The following is a 23,097-nucleotide window of genomic DNA, read 5'->3' as shown; positions in this document are numbered from 1 at the left end:
TGGTAGCAAATTCATAATGGTCTAGGATCAAACTAGGTGTAGAAAGTTCATATTGTAAGGTCATTAACGTCAGAGTTGAATATTTTGAGAGATAAAATCCTATTCTAGGTAAGGAATAGTGTGCTTGTTATATGTATAAATTTGTATTCAATGTTTTTTACGTTACTTGATCCTTCTTTTATTCAAATCACACTTATTTGGAAACAAAAATTTGGGAATTTTTTTAGATTCCTTTCTCTCCACATGACCATTTTGAATATATACATTTTATAACACAAACATGTTTTAAAAAAATGTGCACACCTTTTTGAGCTATTGTGCGAAAGCTAACTTAACATGTGAAATGTACTTGTAGCATATTCAATGAGAACATGCATGCATTTTATAAGTCACTATGTACATTATTGAAAATTCCATCATTGTTTCAAAGAATGTCAATTTTATACACCCACTCTACATGAATTGAGTGCATTGGTGTCCATTTTATGCACCCATTCTACATGAATTGAGTGCATTGTTGAAAACTTCATTATTATTTTTAAAGATATCCACTTTATGCATCCACCTTAAATGAATGTTGTTATTAGAAAATTTAGTGCTTTTGATTAATTATTGATTATTTTAATTCCAAAAATTGATTTCATAGTTTTAAATAATATAAAAAGGTATTTATATGATAGAATCAATTCCAAAATATTAACATATTCAACTTATGTGGATTCATGCATCATATTAATTTGTATCTATGCATCATATCAATTTGTATATTAGATATTTGAAATATTTCTTTATTTATATTTAAGTTATTGGTTAAGTAATTTCAAAATATTTATATTTTGAAAATAGGTAATTTTAATAAAACATTGTATAACTATGAATTTCAATTATCAATGTCTAAAATGTTGGTGGAGTAATTTCAAAAGATTTGGGTTTTGAATGCATCATACTAGTATATAACTATTAATTTTATTATATTTAAGTACATATGTATTGATTTTAAAGCATAGTATTTTTTGTAATTGTCAAGTTGGTAATCAACCCTCAAAAGTGTTATATGTAATTATGACTCATTTTGGTTTCATTGTGAATTGAAGTGGTTAATAATATTGAAATTAAATCATTTTCATTTTTGTAAATGGAAATTTGGATTATATATATATATATATATATATATATATATATATATATATATATATATATCAAAGCATCTATTAAAAGATATTTTGATTTTTGGGTATTTTTTTATATCCAAGTTTTATATATTACACAATTCAAACTTGTGATTTTAAAACATCTCTACCAAATTTTAGAAAAAAAAGACTTAAAAAAACCCAAAAATCAAAATATCTTTTAATGGATGCTTTGATATATATATATATATATCTTTTAATGGATGCTTTGATTTTTGGGTATTTTTTAAGTCTTTTTTTTTCCTAAAATTTGGTAGAGATGTTTTAAAAGCACAAGTTTGAATTGTGTAATATATAAAATCTAGATGCCTAAGTTTTTCAAGACATTAAATATATTTATTCATTTAAAAAAACGTATTTTAAATAATAAGAAATTACAATTTTACCTAAAATTACATCACCAAAAAAACCAAAACATTTATTAATCAAACTAAGCTATCTTTTAATAATCAAAATATACTAAATATTAAGTGGTCATCTATTTTAAATTTCAAATATTTTGATCAAATAAAAAACATTTTTTTGTTTTAAATCTAAACCACAACTTAAATATCTTGAAATTCCATTAAAATTTTAATTATATATTTATTATATTTTATCTTGAAATTCCATTAAAATTTTAATTATATCTTTATTATATTTGTAATATATACTAAATTTTTAATTAAATAAATAAGTTAATTGTCAAAATACAACCTTCTTTGATCATCTATTTACAACACTAGTAGTTGTATTTTTGATTTGCAGTTTGACCAACTTTAACATATAATTGATTGATTTCTACTTTAAATTAGACTTTGGTACATTGAATGAGGTCGTTTTTGTTACCACTTTGCCAAATCAATGATGTCTTGTAATGGATTCTAATACTCAAAGTATAATGGTGAAGCCCCCAAGGGACTTTAATTCAAAAAACGCCTCTCATCAATTATGAGATGTCAATGACACTAATGGATATATCATGCACATTTGCATCAATATTACATCCATATATCATGCACATTTGCATCAATATTACATCCACAAGTATACTGCTATTTATTTTTTATGTTGAAATTCCTCATCTAAAACTCAATAGATCCATAGAATTTATTTGGAAAAGTTGTTCATTCCTTAACCTCATTTCGGATGTTTCCATAAACTCTTACTCATTCTATAGATCAATAGAGTGTATTTGAAATATTTATTCATGCCTTAACCCTTTTGGGGATGTTTTCATCAGTTTTTACTCCCTTCTACAGAGCCAAAATTCCAAGATTTAAGAAAATATTCCAAGTTAATATATATATATATTTTTTTAAAAATAAAATTAAAATAAAATATTTTTTTCTTTTAAGTTTTAATTAACTTGTATATATTATTTTTATTTTTCCAAAATAAAAAATAAATTTTTTTTTTTTAACGGTTGATAGATAGTAAATTAAAAAATCATTCTAACATCCATGTATTCTAGATACAACATTAATAATTTAGATTATAATTTTGGAACATAATTGTATCGAAAAAGATACAACATTAATAATTTAGATTATAATTTTGGAACATAATTTTATGGAAAATTGTGTAGGGTAATTATAGTTTAACATTTTTTTAATATTAATAGTTTCAAACATAGTAAGTTACATATTCGAATATTTAAAATGAAATCTATTAACAATATTATATATTTATTTTATTTTCAACTTAAGTATTGAAAAATGATAATCTTGATTATGTTAAGACTACCAAACTAGTGGAATTAGATAATAGTGGAATTAGATAATATTGATAATGATAGTAGTGGTAATAATATGAAGAATGAAAAAGATATTGATGACAATGACTACAAGGTCAAAGACAGTAATGAGAATCAAGATGCTAAGAGAGTATATATATGTTGTCATTTGCAAAATATTACTTCTCTCTTATGTGATGATGTTACCTAATGATGTAAGTATTGTATGACTCATTTCATCAATTGTTATTGATACCATGATGATACTTTTTTTATATGATAAATTGATACCTAAATTGTATGCAGATACTATTAGCAATTATAGAAAATTATTTTATATAATATTATTATTATATGATTTTGATAGTGAATTTATATCATGCTATTGTTGTAATTTTATCTTCTTGGTATATAATCTTGTTTTGATGGAGGTCTATATAATTTTCTTTATATAAATGTTCATTTGCCTTACAATAGGCAATACCTTAATAATTGTTATGTGTTAATTTGAATTGATATTTTTATTTAATATTCTTATTTATTTAAGAGTTTTTATCTAATTCATTTATGTATTTTAAATTAATAAAATGAATATAATAATATTTAAATATAAATATGTATTTATTACAAACCTATATTTTATGAGCATGGTAAATGAATAAGAAAAATTGGAGGAAAGCTAGACTCTAGAATGGAAGGAAAACTTGGTCTTAACATCAAATTCAAAATGAAAACAAAACTTAGAGCTAGCATGGAAGCTAAACTTGGTTCTAAAGTGGAAGTTGAAAAGGAAGAAAAACCTAATACTAAAGTCGAAGTTGAAAAGGAAGAAAAACCTAATACTAAAGTGAAAGTTGAAGAGGAAGAAAGTCTATGCTAAGGTGGAAAAAAAAGTTGGTGCTATAGTGGAAATTGAAAAGGAAGGAAAAATAGTGCTAATTTGGATTGAGCTAAAGTGGAAGAAAAACTTAGCTTTAAAATATACGAAAAATTCAATGCAATGGTGGACACAAAAGTGGAGGCAAAACCTGCCTTAATGGGGGTGTTGGAAATAGAGCTAGTTGAGGGGGGGGGGGTGTTGGGTTGGGAGGAGGCCTGTCATCCCACCACCTCTAAGCGTGGACAACTCCTCCCATGTAGTCACACATGATATGATTCATGACAACATAATAAATTAATATGGTAACCCCCACACCCTCTGTGTCTTCTTACCTTGCTCACACTTACTTTGTCATTTTATGTTAATTTTGTATTCTTGTCAGGCTATAGGTGGGATTTCCCCCCCTCGGTGCTTCAGTGAAGGAAGTTACAGGCCCTCCTTGCTAGGACCTCCATTTTTCTCATTCCACTATCACTTGGATAAGTCATTTTGTGTTCACGATCTCTAGGGCATAGAATAGGAGATTGAGTGATCTCCAATGAGATCATCAACACTAGGAACCAACAAAAAACGTTTGGAGCGAGCATAAAATTCATGAGTTGGTAAAATATATGATGGTTTTCATATCTCAATGGTATTTTCTATTTAATGTTGTGTTTATGATGTTTTTTACCACTTTTTCTATTCCTCTGGTTTTCTACTTCATCCAATGTTCTTTCCTTATGTCTTCATTTATCCAATTTCTTATGTATTCAGCCCTCTAGTTAGCTAGATCTCAGTTCATTCCACTTTGACCTCTACATTTTCTAGCTATTGTCTCATGCCCTTCTTTGGAAGTCCCTAGTATAGGGCTTTGGTCCTTTCTAAGTAAAATCCCAAGCCAAAGAATGTGGCCAATGTGCAGTTCTAGGTGTTGCGATTCTTCGAGAAAACCAAAATCCTAGTCCCAAACTTAGTCACCCATTGAAATTTACCCTTTTGTCACCCCTCTTAAATTTCAAGAAGAAATCCAACATATTTAAGCCTTGACTACAAGATATTGACAAGCCCATTCTGATTATAAAATTCAAGCTAAAGTCTCTAGTTGGGTCCCTGGCCCTTGCCATACTAGGGGGTGTAAGAGTTAGTATCTTCATTCCATCACCCTTCACTATAAAATGAAAACATTGTTAAGCCATGTCCTCAAAGAGAAACACAAGGACTACAATGAAATTATAGATTTCCTCAATGACATGAATTGGATTCAAAGACACCAGTGCTCTTATTTGGTTAGCATGGATGCCTAGCTGGCCCACATTGAGAGAGATATTTAGTGTGAGCATCATTCTCCAGTAGGCCAAAGCATGCAAGATCTAAGTCCGACAACATACTTTGATAAGTGATGCCCACACAGGGTTTTTTGTCTTCGTTTATAACCAAGAAACTTTATTTTTGTATATAATTTACATCTACGATATTTCAGTATTACTAAAAAAACTATATCTAATGGTTTTCTCAATGGTATATGGATGTTTAGCTAATAGGATTATTTTTGCTCATTTTGATAAACAAAAGGCTAATACAATACCTCCATTATCATTGGCCTGGTTTCCCTTATGGAAAACCATGATAGTGAGGGGGATTCTTGATATGATATGTAAGTATGATTTGTGATCTAATGGGATAAAAATAATTAACAAAAAAAGGTGGAGGAAAAACATAATGCTAAAATATAACTTGTAATAGTAGAAAAACATAGTGGAAGTAAATCTCAATGCTAAAGTGGAAGCAAATCTGGGTGCTAGCATGGAAGTCAAAATAGAATATCAATGCTAAGGTGGAAGCAAATCTTAGTGCTAATGTGGAAGCTAAAATAAAATATAAATGCTAGCATGGAATTTTTAATTGGAAATGAAAAGTGGTGCTAACCTAGAAGCTAAATTAGAAGGGAAAATGGATTTTTATACACAAAAAAAGAAGAAAAAATAGTAGGAATTTGATGATAAATCTAACACCATGGTGGACACTAAATCCATCAATGTGAGTATTTGTTGATGTGAAACATGGAGTAATACTCAACACTAAACATAGACCTATTCTAAAATCAATGCTGACTCCAACATAAAAATTTAGTCCAATGCGTTGTGCAAATTATGAAATTTAGTATTGCACTATTGTTGCACCAAGAAATGCTTTCATAGGAAACGTTACTGTAAATTTCAATACTAAATCCATATTATCTTGAAGTGTTTGTACAAAATCTTGGTGTAAGATGGTTTCCACCTTGAATTAGCAATGTTATTCATTTAGTTTTTATCATTCTCAAGGAATCAAATTATTTATTGTTATGCACAGTGTTGTCATTGATGTCAAAGGAGTATCAAGATTAGGGGGGTCTTATTGGTATTTGAGGTCTTTAGTTTAGAACCATCAAGTAGTAAGATGAGTGATAAATCTTTAAAAACTATGATATGACTATGATTTTTGGTTGTTGAGGTCATTGTTGAGAACCTTCATAGTTATCTTTGATTGTTTTCTTGAATAACTCTTAAAAAAATGGAAGGTGGTCACAATAAGGCATTTTATATGTAGAAGATCAAGTCAGGTGCCCTTGCAATCCATAGTTGGATATTCCTCTCAAATACCTTTCCAATGGTATATGGTACTTAGAAAAAATCCCAAGAGTTGATGGGAAAATACATTTTGAAGTTGTCTAATAAAGCTAAGACAAAGGAAGTCTGGGCATATCCGAGATTCTTAACCTTTCAAGAAACAAACGAGTAATGCATGCCTAAATGACCCACATCCAAGTATCTAGGGGTGTTGAGTGTTACCACTTGATATATGAGCTTGGACCTGGATTTGTTGTCAAGATTCACGTTGCTTCCAGGTTCCAATGTAATATGAGCATCCTGTCACCTGAATATTTAACAAAGGAAAACAAGGAAAGCATCCAAGATGCTGATCTCCTGTTCATAAAAAATGATGATGTGGCAGTATGATAAGGTAAATTATGTGGCATGTAGGTGGCATTGACTGGACCAGAGTGATGATGTGCAACTTGACAGTGCGACACATGGCAAGCAGTTTTGGAGTTTTCTAGTAGCTAAGTAGGCCACATCTATATGACACATGGTAGGAAGTTTTGAATTTTTTGGGTAGGTAAGCGAGCCATATCCATATGACATGTGGCATCACTCAGAGGTCACCATGTGGCATCATGACATCATCATCATGATGTGGAAATATATCGAGGTTTGCACCAGGTGGATGTGTTTGTGTACAATTCCATGTGTTAATAATTTGCTAGAAAAAGGCATATGACTGAGTAGTGGACCCAATTTTGGTTGGAGTTCCATTCATATGTCCATGCCTTTGGGTAAATTTCACAAGCATTCAAACAAAAACTTCCATACACTGGATATGGGTGTAATCATTTCAAATTTAAATATTTTATCATCAATGCAGTCGCATGAGGTAAAAGGTGCAAAAGCTTCAAGCGATTAGATAGTTAGGATTTGGTGTTGGATTTAGTTATGAAACACTTAAAAGATTTGTTGTATAACTATACAATGTGGAGTGCATAAAACTGGTGATCTAATTGTTGATGACAAGTGATAAATAACAACATGCAAAGAATTCTATGTGAGATTCAGATTGTGTGCTAGCTCAATTGTAACACAGGTGGAGAATTTATTGAGAAAGGAATGGTTGGTGGAAATTTAAGGTGTGAATTGACATTCTAAGGCTGTGACAGAGTGTCAAAATATAGATCATAGAAATTAAAGGAGAACTGTAGTTGATTGTAGTCGTGGTGAAGAAAAGTACATCCTCGAGCTATAAAAGAATTAATGAAGAGCCACTTCAAGCCCTGCGAGAATTGAATGAAGTTTTTATTCTTGGGTAGTGTGTAATTTGATTTGAACAAAAAGGTATCAAGAGCGTGAATGGGTTGTAATCCAGAGTGTGTTGAGAGCAATTGTTCTTGATGTAGAAATAACTCAAAATTTGCAGTTGCTAATGAAATCAAACTAAGATCAATAGACACAAATTTCTTCTTCTCAATCTACGGAAAGGAAAACATACATTAGAAACACATGCAATCATTTAATCACAATGGACACAATATTTTTACTAGGGAATCCAACTAGGAAAAAACCCTCCTCTATATGTATTATATCAGTTAAGAATATAGATCTATTACAATGACTGCTTCAATCCTTGAACCTCAATTTGCACTGCAATATTGATCTTCTCCTGAGCCTGCTTTGGCCAATACTTAGCCAAAATAGGCCTCCTGCTTCCTCCTATTTCCTTTCACAATTCCTACACCTAAAGAATAGGGAAGTTCATATTTACTTACACAAATTCCAAGAGAATGAGCTCACATGCTCAATGCAAACTTTGTAGACTCAATAATATGCAATAATAATTACATTGATGTTTTTTTCCTCCACTCAACTATGAAATTTGAATTGCATGCATGACTAAGGTTATTTTTAGTAAATTGACTAGTTAACTGAGAGATCAGTGAAATAACAATAGTTACAATACTCAAGTAAACTCCTACTAACTCTATTGATGACTAGAGCTTGGATATCTAAATTTCACTAACTATAACTCCATTAGATTGTTATATCTTAGCAGTCAACTCATGCGCAACTCTACTTCTTGCCCACAAATTCAAATTTACTAACTTAACTATGGGACTTGGCCATGTCACTCATGCTAATTGCAACTCAAGCCATCTTGTTGATGTGGAAATTCGAATTTATCCATGTGACTAAGGCACAAGTCAAATGAAGCATTTTCTTGCTACAATTTAACACTTGTGAGTGCATGCATTAGACTGTTGCACGAGTGTGGTGTTGTGTATTGAGTGTGTGTATGCATATAGAGGAAGAAAGAGCCCAGTGAGGGAGAAGAGAAATATTGGAGTGGAGGTGGATGTAAGTGAGTAGTGATTGTAACAAACAAAATTAAAGAACATTGTCAGAAATCTGAGTCTAAAAATGTATGAAATATAGATCTAATTGGATACAACAGGTTGGTGCCTACACAAATTAGAGTTTGGTGCCTCTAGCAAGTTGATGATTGTTGATCTAAGGGATTTGGTTGTAGGTTTTAACCCTGTACAGAAATTACCTGCATACGAATTCTTAAACAAAGAAAATAAACAATGCAAGAGCATAACCCATAAAACACATATGCACAGAGATTTTTCCCTGGATCCCAAAACCGGGACTACCAGCTTGATTTTTCATTATGTTCCTTTCAATGTTACAATACATATTTATACATGCCGAAGCATCCAATACCGTGGACCGAAAAACCATCGCGTCCAATACCATGTGCGAAAATCATGCACAAAACCATAGGTAGGTTCGCCCAACCTAATATAGGGTCCAAAAAAAAATTTCCCAGGCCGCTGCCCCGGACCCCGTAGAGGGTGGCTACCCGCCCCCCTCAAACCCCCCGGACAGGGGGGGCTGCCGCCCCCCCTGTGACCCCCCCGCTGTGCAATCGGCGCAATGAAGGGGGGCTACCGCCCCCCTCTAACCCCCCGTTTAACTACGTCGGTTAGTCGTGGAAAGAATATAACACAACCCAACAATCTCCCACTTGTTGTTTTATTTCCACAGGGGGCCACAGGAGAGCTTAGTCATTTTTCCAGCCTTGAAAGACCCATTGTTTCTCTACACCAAGAGAACTTCTCAGAGCTCACAGATTTTGTCAATGCATCTGCAGTATTCTTCAAAGTGTCCACCTTTACCAGCAACACCTTTTTGTCTTCTATCATATCCCTCACAAAGTGATACTGAACATCAATGTGCTTTGTCTTTGAATGATAAGCAGGGTTCTTTGCCAAGAAAATTGCACTTTGGCTGTCACAGTTTATTCTTATAGCTCCCTGTACTAACCCCATACTTGAACACAATCTCTGCAACCAAACTTCTTCCTTGCTTGCATGAGTGGCTGCAATGTATTCTGCCTCTGTAGTTGATAGTGCCACTACAGATTGTTTCTTACTCATCCAACTGACTGCACCTCCAAATAGGTTAAACACATACCCACTTGTAGATCTTCTCTGATCCAGATCTCCAGCCCAGTCTGCATCAACAAAACCCTGAATATCCAACACTCTGTCCAATCCTGGTCTTCCTTGGTAGCACAAACCATAATCACTAGTGCCACGCAAATACCTGAAAACCCGCTTCACTGTTGTCCAGTGCTCCTTCCCAGGTTTTGACATAAACCTGCTCAATACTCCCACTGCATGTGCAATGTCTGGTCTAGTACAGACCATTGCATACATCAGGATACCGACTGCACTTGCATATGGAACACGAGACATGTCCTCTTCCTCTTCTTGTGTCTTGGGACACTGTTCAGCAGATAACCTCACACCTACAGGAATAGGAACCTTCACCGGTTTACTATCCTGCATATTAAACCTCTGCAGTATTGTCTCGACATACTTCCTCTGGTTTAACCAGAGCTTCCTCTTTGCCCGATCTCTTTTAATTTCCATGCCCAAAATATAGTTTGCAGCACCAAGATCTTTCATGTCAAATTTGGAGGACAATTGGGTCTTCAAATCCTGGATAATTTCTTTGTCATTTCCAACCAGCAACGTATCATCCACATACAAGACCAGATAAATAACACGGTCACCAATTAATTTAAAATACACACAATGATATGCTTTGCTTCTGGTGAAGCCAAGTCCCCGTATAAATGTATCAAATTTCTGATACCACATCCTTGGTGACTATTTTAACCCATACAGAGACTTCTTTAACTTGCATACTAGTTCTTTCTTACCCTTCACCGCAAAGCCTTCAGGTTGCCTCATGTAGATTTCCTCTTCCAAATCCCCATGAAGAAATGTTGTCTTCACATCCATCTGTTCTACCTCAAAATCAAAAGCAGCAGCAACAGATAAAAGTAATCTAATAGAAGCTACCTTGGCAACAGGAGAAAAAATATCACCAAAATCAATTCCCGACACCTGGGAATAACCTTTTGCTACCAACCGAGCTTTGTATTTCTCCACCTTTCCTTCTGCATTAGTCTTCTTCTTGAACACCCATTTGCTACCAATGGGTTTCCTTCCAGCCGGCAACTCTACCAGATCCCAAGCCTCATTTTTGTGCAAAGATGCCATTTCATCAACCATGGCCTCTTTCCAGAGTTTTCCATCCTCTGAATCCACTACTTCCTTCACAGTTCTGGGATCATCATCAGTAACAGACAAAGAAAAATTTGAACTGAAAGCAGATGGACTATACCTTTCTGGCTGCCTTCTTTCTCGACCTGATCTTTTCACAGTCGAAGTTTGTGGCTCTTCATATTCTGATTCCTCCTCTACTGCAGAGTCTGATTCTTCCTCCTTTGGCTCAAACTCTATCTTCTTAGGTTCCTTTGGTTGGACTTCAGATTGAATAACATCTTTTACCTCTCTGAACACCACATCTCGACTGTACACAACCTTCCGTGTGACTGGGTTCCAAAGCTTATAACCCTTTAAACCATCCTTATACCCAATAAAGATGCACTTTTCAGATTTACTATCCAACTTGGTTCGTTTCTCCTTTGGAACATGTACATATGCATCACATCCAAATACCCTCAGATGTGAAAGAGAGGGTTTCTTACCAGTCCATACTTCTTGTGGAGTCTTATCCTCCAACGCTGATGAGGGTGATCTGTTGATCAGGTAACGTGCAGTATCCACCGCCTCTGCCCAGAATTCCTGTCCTAACTCGGCACCACTGAGCATGCTTCTTGCCCTGACGTCTTGTTCATTCTTTTTGCGACTCCATTTTGCTGAGGTGTATATGGAGTAGTCTTCTGTCGTGCTATACCACACTTCTTACAAAATTCTTCAAATTCCTTGCTGCAAAATTCTCCACCATTATCTGTCCTCAGCACCTTTATCTTCTTCTCTGTCTGATTTTCCACCAGAGCCTTAAATTCTTTAAACCTGTCAAAGACTTCAGATATCTTCTTAAGGATATATATCCATGTATTCCTTGAGAAGTCATCTATGAATGATACATAGTACACAGACTTACCCAGTGATGGAACCTTCACAGGTCCAAACACATCACTGTGCACAAGCTCTAATATCTGTTTCGTCCTCTTACCACCAGAGGGGAAACTCACTCGATTCTGCTTCACATACACACAATTTTCACAGAAATCAAAATCCAGAGAGCTATAATTCATACCTTCTACCATACCTTTACCATGAAGTATTCGAAGGCCCTTTTCTCCAATATGTCCAAGCCTTTGATGCCACAACATGGTCTTCTCTCCAGAGACCACTAGATTTTCTACTCCATTTTCAGGAACCATAGAACTATTGCACCCATCAACAACAGTGCTACCTTGCAGCTTGTACAGAGTTCCAATCCGAACTCCCTGCATCAATATCAGTGCTCCTCGAACCATCTTGCAGGTATATTTCTTGAACACCGTCTTTACACCTGCATCATCCAACTTGCTTACAGAAATCAGATTTCTGGCCAATGCAGGAATATGTAGAACACCCGGAAGTGTTCTAACCCTTCCACCTTGCAACTTCAACTTTACTTTTCCCCGACCAATGATTCTAGCCTTCCTATCATCTCCTAAGAAGACATCACCACCATCGTATTTCTCATACTCGCAGAACCACTCTCTATGGGGAGTGAAGTGAAAGGATGCACCTGAGTCAATCAACCATGCCTCATGATCTACATGTGTACTTGAAGAAGCCAAGTACACATCCCCACCTTCATCTGAGGTGGTTTTCGCCTCTGCAGAAGGAGCATCATCAGATCCCTTTCCTTTATCAGGAGCTTTAGATTTACAATCCCTTCTGAAGTGCCCTTCCTTTCCGCATTTCCAGCACACCACCTTTGTAGGTTTTCCTGGAGATTTAGATCTCCCTCTAGATTTAGATCTCCCACTCGATGAATTATTTTTGTTTCTGTTCTGGGACCGTCCTCGTACAGATAAGGCATCACCATTCTGGTTGTCCATATTCTTCCGTCTCATCTCCTCCGTCAGTAAGGCTGAGACTATTTCATCAAACTGCAAAGCAGTTGCATTGCTACCTATTGCAATAACCAGACTATCCCACGAATCTCGTAGAGAACACAATAGACTGATGCACTTATCTTCATCTGAAATTTTAATATCAACAGATAATAATTGACTTACCACAGTATTAAACGCATTCAGATGCTCTGTCACCGAGTCTCCATCTTTCATCCTCAGGTTACACAGCTTTTTCCGCAGGAACAGTTTATTCACCAGAGACTTAGATTGGTACAAAGTCCCTAACTTGACCCACAAATCCTTTGCCATAGCTTCCCCTGATACATTCAGCAATACTGAATCTGAGACACATAATCGTATTGTGCTCTTTGCCTTCCGATCCAATTTCTTCCATTCTTCATCGGTCACTCCTGATGGTTTAGTACCCGGATCTACCGCGATCCGCTGATCTTTATCGACCAACAGATCCTCCATCTTGAGTTTCCACAACTCAAAATTCTGACCATTGAACTTCTCAATCTCGATCTTTCCACTGCTCGCCATCTTCTTTCACCACCAGAATCGATCTCGCAGATCTCCCACTGAACAGGGTCTACCACAGGCTCGAGCGAAACCCCTCAGCAACAAAGGCGTCCCCTTGAAGCCAAAACAGCTCTGATACCAAATTTAGGTTTTAACCCTGTACAGAAATTACCTGCATACGAATTCTTAAACAAAGAAAATAAACAATGCGAGAGCATAACCCATAAAACACATGTGCATAGAGATTTTTCCCTGGATCCCAAAACCGGGACTACCAGCTTGATTTTTCATTATGTTCCTTTCAATGTTACAATACATATTTATACATGCCGAAGCATCCAATACCATGGACCGAAAAACCATCGCGTCCAATACCATGTGCGAAAATCATGCACAAAACCATAGGTAGGTTCGCCCAACCTAATATAGGGTCCAAAAAAAATTTTCCCGGGCCGCTGCCTCAGACCCCGTAGAGGGGGGCTACCCGCCCCCCTCAAACCCCCCAGACAGGGGGGGCTGCCGCCCCCCTGTGACCCCCCCGCTGCGCAATCGGCGCAACGAAGGGGGGCTACCGCCCCCCTCTAACCCCCCGTTTAACTACGTCGGTTAGTCGTGGAAAGAATATAACACAACCCAACATTGGTGCCTCCTGTGGGTGGGTGCTCACAAAATTGATGTAATCTGAGTGGTTGCTTTAGATTTACATCATAATAAAAACAAATTTTGGTGGTTTTTCTCTTGGAATGGTTTCCATGTTAAAACATTGTGTAAAAATATCATGTGAATTCTTTCTTTTTGTATATGAATTGTAAATGGTTGAATGATTGGTTAAATAATAATAAAAAATATAATTACTAATTCAACGCCCCCCCCCCTCCCTCCCCCCCACCCCGCCTTTCTCAGTAATTCTTGATTCCCAACACTTATTCTTTCTATTTTTATGTTATTTGGTTTGTTCGACCATAGTGTTTAGTATCAGGGTAGATGAATATTGATTTGGCTCCTTTAAATGAGCCACCTTACCATTTTACAATCCATTAGGTCAATTGTAAGCAATTAGGTACAAATTAAGATAAAAATTGTGGGTTGTCTAGCCACTTTTAGGCCATATTGGGTGAAAAAGGTTGAATTATTTAGCCTTATTTTAGGGAACATTTGTTACACTCTCAAGCATAAATAAGTAATCACTTGGATCAATTTATAGTGGTGAATTATGGAGAAAACAATTTTTATTATATTGATTGTACTTTTCTAATTCTATAATAATGTAGCTTAACCATCGTTAACTTTGTACAAATCAAATGTCAACTCTTACAATATACCTATTATTTTTAACAAGTTGTGAACAATTATTTTTTTTATTTTTTTTTTTATTTTTTTTTTATTTGTAAAAATGTTTTCTATACTTGTCTTTTTTTATAAAAAGTACTTATAAAAACACTTGAGCAAACAAGTACATATAATCAATAGGAAAGAAAAAATGGGGAAAGAATACTTAAAATGATATCAACTATATCACTTTTTTGTAGAAAATTCACATCACTTTAAGATTTAGTATCTCTATCGAAATGGGTGTAGAAGGTTCATACTTTACAGTCCCTGATATCTAGAGTTTAACACTTAAGAGATAAAATCCTATTTCAAGTAAGGTATGATGTGGTTGTTATGTATATAAGATTTTACTTAATACTTTTTATGTGGATTGATTTTCTAATTGAAGACAAGAATTTGGGAATTTCTTTGGGTTCCTTTTTTTTATATACATATTTTGAAGGCATACATTTTATATTACAAACATGTTTTGAAAAAATATGCGCCTTTTGAGCTACCACAAGATACTAATGTGGCATTTGAAATGTACATATGGCTTATTCAAACAAAACAAAAATGCATACTATAAGCAATTGAGTGTATGGTTGAAAATCACATTGTTATTTTTAAAGATATCAACTTTATACACCAACTATAGATAAATGTTGTCTTTATGAAATCAAGTGGTTTTGATTAATCATTGATCACTCCAAAACCTAAAATTGATTTCATAATTTTAAATAATATAAAAAGCTATTTATGTGGTGGAATGAATCCCAAAATGTTAGCATTTCCAACTTATCTGAATTCATGCATCATATCAGATTGTGTATTTGATATTGACAATATTTCTTTATCTATCTATGTCTAAAAAAGTTTGATTGAGTAATTCAAAATATTTGTTCTTTGAAAGCATGTTATTAGTGACAGAATATTGTGTAGTTGCGAATATAACACAACCCAACATTGGTGCCTCCTGTGGGTGGGTGCTCACAAAATTGATGTAATTTGAGTGGTTGCTTTAGATTTACATCATAATAAAAACAAATTTTGGTGGTTTTTCTCTTGGAATGGTTTCCATGTTAAAACATTGTGTAAAAATATCATGTGAATTCTTTCTTTTTGTATATGAATTGTAAATGGTTGAATGATTGGTTAAATAATAATAAAAAATATAATTACTAATTCAACGCCCCCCCCCCTCCCTCCCCCCCACCCCGCCTTTCTCAGTAATTCTTGATTCCCAACACTTATTCTTTCTATTTTTATGTTATTTGGTTTGTTCGACCATAGTGTTTAGTATCAGGGTAGATGAATATTGATTTGGCTCCTTTAAATGAGCCACCTTACCATTTTACAATCCATTAGGTCAATTGTAAGCAATTAGGTACAAATTAAGATAAAAATTGTGGGTTGTCTAGCCACTTTTAGGCCATATTGGGTGAAAAAGGTTGAATTATTTAGCCTTATTTTAGGGAACATGTGTTACACTCTCAAGCATAAATAAGTAATCACTTGGATCAATTTATAGTGGTGAATTATGGAGAAAACAATTTTTATTATATTGATTGTACTTTTCTAATTCTATAATAATGTAGCTTAACCATCGTTAACTTTGTACAAATCAAATGTCAACTCTTACAATATACCTATTATTTTTAACAAGTTGTGAACAATTTTTATTTTTATTTTTATTTTTTTTTATTTGTAAAAATGTTTTCTATACTTGTCTTTTTTTATAAAAATTACTTATAAAAAAACTTGAGCAAACAAGTACATATAATCAATAGGAAAGAAAAAATGGGGAAAGAATACTTAAAATGATATCAACTATATCACTTTTTTGTAGAAAATTCACATCACTTTAAGATTTAGTATCTCTATCGAAATGGGTGTAGAAGGTTCATACTTTACAGTCCCTGATATCTAGAGTTTAACACTTAAGAGATAAAATCCTATTTCAAGTAAGGTATGATGTGGTTGTTATGTATATAAGATTTTACTTAATACTTTTTATGTGGATTGATTTTCTAATTGAAGACAAGAATTTGGGAATTTCTTTGGGTTCCTTTTTTTTATATACATATTTTGAAGGCATACATTTTATATTACAAACATGTTTTGAAAAAATATGCGCCTTTTGAGCTACCACAAGATACTAATGTGGCATTTGAAATGTACATATGGCTTATTCAAACAAAACAAAAATGCATACTATAAGCAATTGAGTGTATGGTTGAAAATCACATTGTTATTTTTAAAGATATCAACTTTATACACCAACTATAGATAAATGTTGTCTTTATGAAATCAAGTGGTTTTGATTAATCATTGATCACTCCAAAACCTAAAATTGATTTCATAATTTTAAATAATATAAAAAGCTATTTATGTGGTGGAATGAATCCCAAAATGTTAGCATTTCCAACTTATCTGAATTCATGCATCATATCAGATTGTGTATTTGATATTGACAATATTTCTTTATCTATCTATGTCTAAAAAAGTTTGATTGAGTAATTCAAAATATTTGTTCTTTGAAAGCATGTTATTAGTGACAGAATATTGTGTAGTTGCGAATATTTCTTTATGTATACCTAAAAAGTTGATTGAGTAATTCAAAATATTTGTTTTTGAAAGCATATTATTAGTGATAGAATATTCTGTAGTTGTAAATATTTCTTTATGTATACCTAAAAAATTGATTAAGTAATTTCAAAATATTTGGATTTTGAATGTATACTCCTAGTAATAGAATATTGTAGCTTTACTACATTTATGTCCATGATGCGCTCACTGTAAAGCATCATATTTTTGTAACTATCAAACTCATAATAAAAAATAAACAATGTCACATTCAATTGTGACTAATTTTGATCTTATTATAAATTGATGTGGTTAATAATATTGGAATTCAATCACTTTCATTTATCAAAATAATAAGTTTTATTTTATATATTTATTATATTTCGACAAATTAACCTAAAAATAATTATTTTAATAACTAAAATATATTTAATATTATTAAATTTAAATATATTATAACTATAATTATATATTTATTATGATTAAATTTTAATTAAACAAAATATTCATTATAAATAAATATAACTAAGCTATTGAATGAATGTAATAGTTAAAATAATATATTTTTTCATAAAAAATTATAGGTTCATGTTTAAAGAGAAATAGAGTATATATAGTTTTGTAGATTTTAATGAGTATATAATTTTGTAGATTTTTAATGAGCATATAGTTTTGCAGACTTTAATAATCAAATCATTTTATAAATAAATTGATAAAAATAAACTTGCATACATTAAATGAGGTCCATGAAGTTAACAAATATAGTGGTGAAGTCATAAATTATAGTAATAAAGTCATAAATTCTAATGCTAATATATATTTTGATTAAAGAAATAAAGTATATATAATTTTGTAGACTTTTAATGAGCATATAGTTTTGTAGACTTTACTAACCAAATCACAAATCATTATATAAATAAATTGATAAAAATAGACTTGCATGCATTGGATGAGGTCCTTGAGGTTAACAAGCATAGTGGTGAAGTCAAAGATTCTCATGCTAGTATGTATTTTGATTTGTGAGTATAATTGATTAATATCTACTTTAAACTAAACTTTGGTACATTGAATGAGGTCTTTGAGCTTACCAAGTTGTCCAAGTATAGTGGTGAAGTCTTGCAACAGATTCTAATGCTAGTATAGTGGTAATATAGTGGTGAAGTCTTGCAACAGATTCTAATGCTAGTATAGTGGTAATGCTAGTATAGTGGTGAAGCTGAAACGGACTTCGCGTCATTTATGAGATGTCATTCCACTTTGTGGATATATCATGCACATCATTTTTAGAAAACCAAGAGTGGAGTACCACTTGACAAACTGCATCAATATTATACTGGTATTTTATGTTTTGTTTTATTTTACAGTGTCAATCTAAAATTCTATGGAACAATAGAATTTATTTGGAAAATTTGTTCGGCCTTAATCCCGGTTGGGGATATTTGCTTTAAGTTACTAGTTCCTTCTTCAAAGCCAAGTCACATACCATTATAACAATTTCACTTGTATCAAGTTAAACTCTAGATGTATGCATATATTCAATTCAAATAACATGGAGTAAATTTTCTTTAAGTCACTTGACACAGGGATTTGGGACAGATAGGATTTCAGATTCGTGGTGTCGGATTAGGACACGTTGGTTGACCCCGGAATAGGACACGTAGGATTCGTTATATATATATATATATATATATTTCTTACAGAAATTTTAATTAATGATACAAATTTATTCATTTCAAATATAGATCTTCATTTATAGCAATTAGCATGTATAGTACATACAAAATTCAAATACATGTCAATCTGTTATCTATTTCTTATGCTTGGCCCTCTTGCTACCATGAGAAATCTAATCTTTTAGTCTTATTGGAAAATCAGGATTTTTGTCATTAATATCACCCTCTAAGCATTAATATCCAGAGGTATTTTTGTCATTACCTCTGTATAGGGATCTTTGTCATTAATATCGCCCATTAACATAAGATAGAACAAGCATAACATGTCAGTCAAGATTTTGTTTGAGTGATGCGTACATTTTTAGGAGGGTCATGATACAGGAGTTTGACAACCAACGTCACTAACATTGAGGGACATAGAGGGATTGGTGCTCTTGATTAAATACGAGTTCCAGACCCTAATACATGACAAAATTCAATGGAAACATTGCAATCCAAATCTGGGTCATGATACAGGAGTTTGACAACCAATGTCACTAAAGGGACATAGAGGGATTGGTGCTCTTGATTAAATATGAGTTCCATACCCTAATACATGACAAAATTCAATGGTAACAATGCAATCCAAATCGGTCTGCTGGATTTTGAATGAAATCTAAAATTCTACTTTTTCCATATGAAATCCAATGACGCTGGAACCACTCTCAAACATCCTGAGTCATTTCATGGTAATGTTAAAAATTTAAGTAAAAGGATGAAAATGAAGATTAAGGAGAATGTCACTTTTACTTTAAGAATTTAACATTACCATGAATAGCATATCAATACTAGGGCCTAGACTTGATCATTAAGCTGCCAAAACACTTGCCAAATGAAACTATGTGTGGTTGTAATGACCAAATGAGGACTTTTCATACCCATGCAGGTCACTTTTGCCACCTAATGAGTCCTAGAAAATAAGACACACTGCCAAAATTGTGATACGACCTTGGATTCGACGAGTCAAGAAAGGACAGGAGGTGTCATGGTTTTTAGACAGAAATTCGGGATTCGTGGGGCCTATAAGACAAATCCGGTTATGTAGAATTTTCATCATATTAACGAAACCTTATAACAATTTCACTTGTATCGGATCAAACTCCAGATGTATGCATATATTCAATTCAAATAACATATGGAGTACAATTTTCTTCATATTAACGAAACCTTAAGAAAATCTCCACATTTACTGGGAATGTGCAGAGTGCACTGGACGATGCTGAACATGGATACTTCGTGTCTGGAATCTTAAGACATGGTAGCGTTTTTGCAATCTAATTAAGGTCAGCCTCACCAGACCTGTCTTATTACGTGTACCCTAAGCTCAGCCTTGGTGTAAGCGCCATTCCTGAACTTCTGAGAAACCATGGCGGTAGAGATTTTAACGAAACCTTATAACAATTTCACTTGTATCGGATCAAACTCCAGATGTATGCATATATTCAATTCAAATAACATATGGAGTACAATTTTCTTCATATTAACGAAACCTTAAGAAAATCTCCACATTTACTGGGAATGTGCAGAGTGCAATGGACGATGCTGAACATGGAGGCGATTCTTATTTCCGCCACAATTCTTTAATTAATGCCCTTGACATGCGGGGCATTAGGTAAATATAACGCGCGCTGAAAAAGTTGAAGGTGAAAAAAAAAACAGCTCGCTTTATATTTCCTTAATGCCCCGCATGTCAGGGACATTAATTAAAGAATTGTGGCGGAAATAGGGATCGCCTGAACATGGATACTTCGCGTCTGGAATCTTAAGACATGGTACCGTTTTTGCAAGCTAAGTAAGGTCAGCCTCACCAGACCTGTCTTATTACGTGTACCCTAAGCTCAGCCTTGGTGTAAGCGCCATTCCTGAACTTCTGAGAAACCATGGCGGTAGAGATTTTATGAAGTTTGCTTGGACTGTATTAGTTAAAAAACGAGATTAAATACATAATAGCGACGAAAAAGAGAACAATAAGAACTGCGTCAACTGAATGGGATACTCTGCTGTTCACAGCAGAGAATGTACAAGATGGTCAGTGAAAGTACTCGAAACCCAGACCTCAAACCTTATTATTGTTGTCGTCGTCGTCACCGAAGTAGCCAGGGGCGCAGTCGGTGGACCGTTGGACGGGGTATTTCAACCCATTTTTCTCGATCTTTCTCAGCGCAGCGTCTCCGAGGTCCACGCCACAGATGTCTGCGAGTCTCACTAAAATATAGCAAAACGTCCGATAATTCTTCGCCCAGATGTTCTTTGTCGGCTGCGTCCCAGTCCGGAAGTCCTTTTGGCACTTCGCCTTTCCACTGAAAGATCTCTGACAGCTCGCCTACCTCCCCTACCTGCGACAAAGGAACAAGGTACATCGGTTAACCGGAAGGAACAAGGTACATCGGTTAACCGGAAAATAATCTTTAGGGACAGTTGCGATAACAAATTTGAAGCCTCTGCTAATTTTAGAAGAGGATTATCTCTAACTCAAAGTTCTTTACGATATGCGGAGTGCAAAGCGAAAATAACATACGAGAGCCAAGAGAAGGTTGCGAGGGCTGTGAAATTGATCCCAATCTCGCTCCCTTGAGAACTCGGCCATTTTCTTCTGCAAATCTTTAAGTGTAACGTTGCTTTCGCCAGACTCTTTCATGGCTTCCGCGCAGCCGTTATTCATCTTGCTGTCTGACTGATATTCCCAACCGAAACGAAGAGAGTAGATAAGCGCCGGCTCAAAACGGCTAGCGCTGATATTTACAAGCTAGAAATCTTGCAACATCGCCACACGTCAGAAAGATAAAAGAAAAAATTCCTAGTGCAAATGAAAGTCGTCCAGAGGGAAATTTTAAGTTAACCGAGAAAGAAGAAAGCAAGTTACCTGCAACAAGAAGCAAAGTCCCTTACGCCAGCCTGAACCGCTGCCTCGTCGGTCGAAATTTCCGAAAGCTTCACTAAAATGACAGGCCGGCGGTTTGAATCTTTATCGGCACAAAAGTTTCAATCAAACAAAAGGCAAACCAGCCTAGCGCTGGCCGTAAAGGTATCCCACCTCGCTTTCCCTGCGAATGTAGCTTCAGGTCAAGAAGACGGAGAATTTAAAGATTTTGTAAGATGGACCATTTCTGTCAAGAAGCTAGACAATTTAAAGATTTCGTCTTAAAAGACATAGTATTTAAAGATTTCAGTCAAGATTTGTCAGATACAGAATTCCAACTCTGATCTGGAAGCTGCAGTGGTAGCACAAGTTCGCAATGCAAACTCCTTTTAAGGAAAACGCGCATTTCGTCCAGAAAAAAACCGCCTTTACTTTTCACGGTAAGCTCCGGAAAACGGTTTCTAAAACCAGAAATCTCGACCACGCCACGCCATGATGATGATAATGATAATAAAACAACCATAAAAAGACTTGGCGGGCTCCTCTTCCCTGGGGTGGCCCCGTGAACATTCGTGCTCTCCATGTGAACATCGTAAGCTTTGAACTTCCAAGTTATAAGACGGAAAAGCATCCACAGTGACGTGTTTTCCGCGGAAAGGGATCGATCATTGGCGGTTGGTTGGCTGTACAAATGCTAGAAACTGGATATTAGCGGTAGAAACTGGATATGGATATTGGTTGTACCTGCAAAATTGTAAAATTTATCAATCAAAAGTTTTATATAGGGGTTAATTTTTTTGGAGAGCTAAAATTTTTATTGTTTAGTTAAGGATTAATTTTTATTGATTTTTTTGTGAAAGACGGCGTTGGAAAAGGCCAAAAGAGATTGGGAGGAAAGAGTATGTATTTTTGTTCTTCTCGAAATTTGGAAGTAGAAGAGCATTTCATTTTAGACTATGAGGTCTTCAAAGACAACAGAGAAAATTATGCAGATATGCTGGCAGCTAGTTCTTGGGATAATCTATTTAGCTAGAGATTTGTTGAGCAAAAAAAGCCAAATAAATGCCCACGGGACTTCGGATTGACGGTGAATGGGTGTGCTTTTAAGGCACTCCTTGCGATAGGTCACTGGTTCAATTCCCCGTGGGTACTTAGTTTAGTCTTAACCTAGAAAAAAAATTAATAAAAGCTTTGTTGGCAACTTATAAAAAGTGAGACAGACAGATCTGCATCTGGTCGAAAATTAGATCCACTCGTCGAGCTTGAAAAATAAAAATTAAATTAAATTAAATTAA

The 23,097-nt window shown here is 34.3% G+C and overlaps 1 pseudogene across 1 annotated transcript; it reads right to left on the bottom strand.

The window, feature by feature from the left end:
• Positions 1-20,663: 20,663 nt before the first annotated feature.
• On the bottom strand, positions 20,664-22,369 carry LOC149241049 (uncharacterized; annotated as a pseudogene). Its single transcript, XR_016245578.1, has 3 exons — positions 21,806-22,369; positions 21,461-21,696; positions 20,664-21,278 (listed from the first exon to the last, which is right to left on the bottom strand). The product of XR_016245578.1 is annotated as an uncharacterized LOC149241049 (transcript).
• Positions 22,370-23,097: the final 728 nt, after the last annotated feature.

This window comes from Pinus tabuliformis, chromosome 8, assembly GCF_031772625.1.
Source record: "Pinus tabuliformis cultivar Carrire ecotype Pingquan chromosome 8, CPIR1, whole genome shotgun sequence".
Lineage (NCBI taxonomy): Eukaryota > Viridiplantae > Streptophyta > Pinopsida > Pinales > Pinaceae > Pinus > Pinus tabuliformis.
The sequence above is the reverse complement of the archived record's forward strand: the minus strand, read 5'-3'. Positions and strand labels throughout refer to the sequence as shown.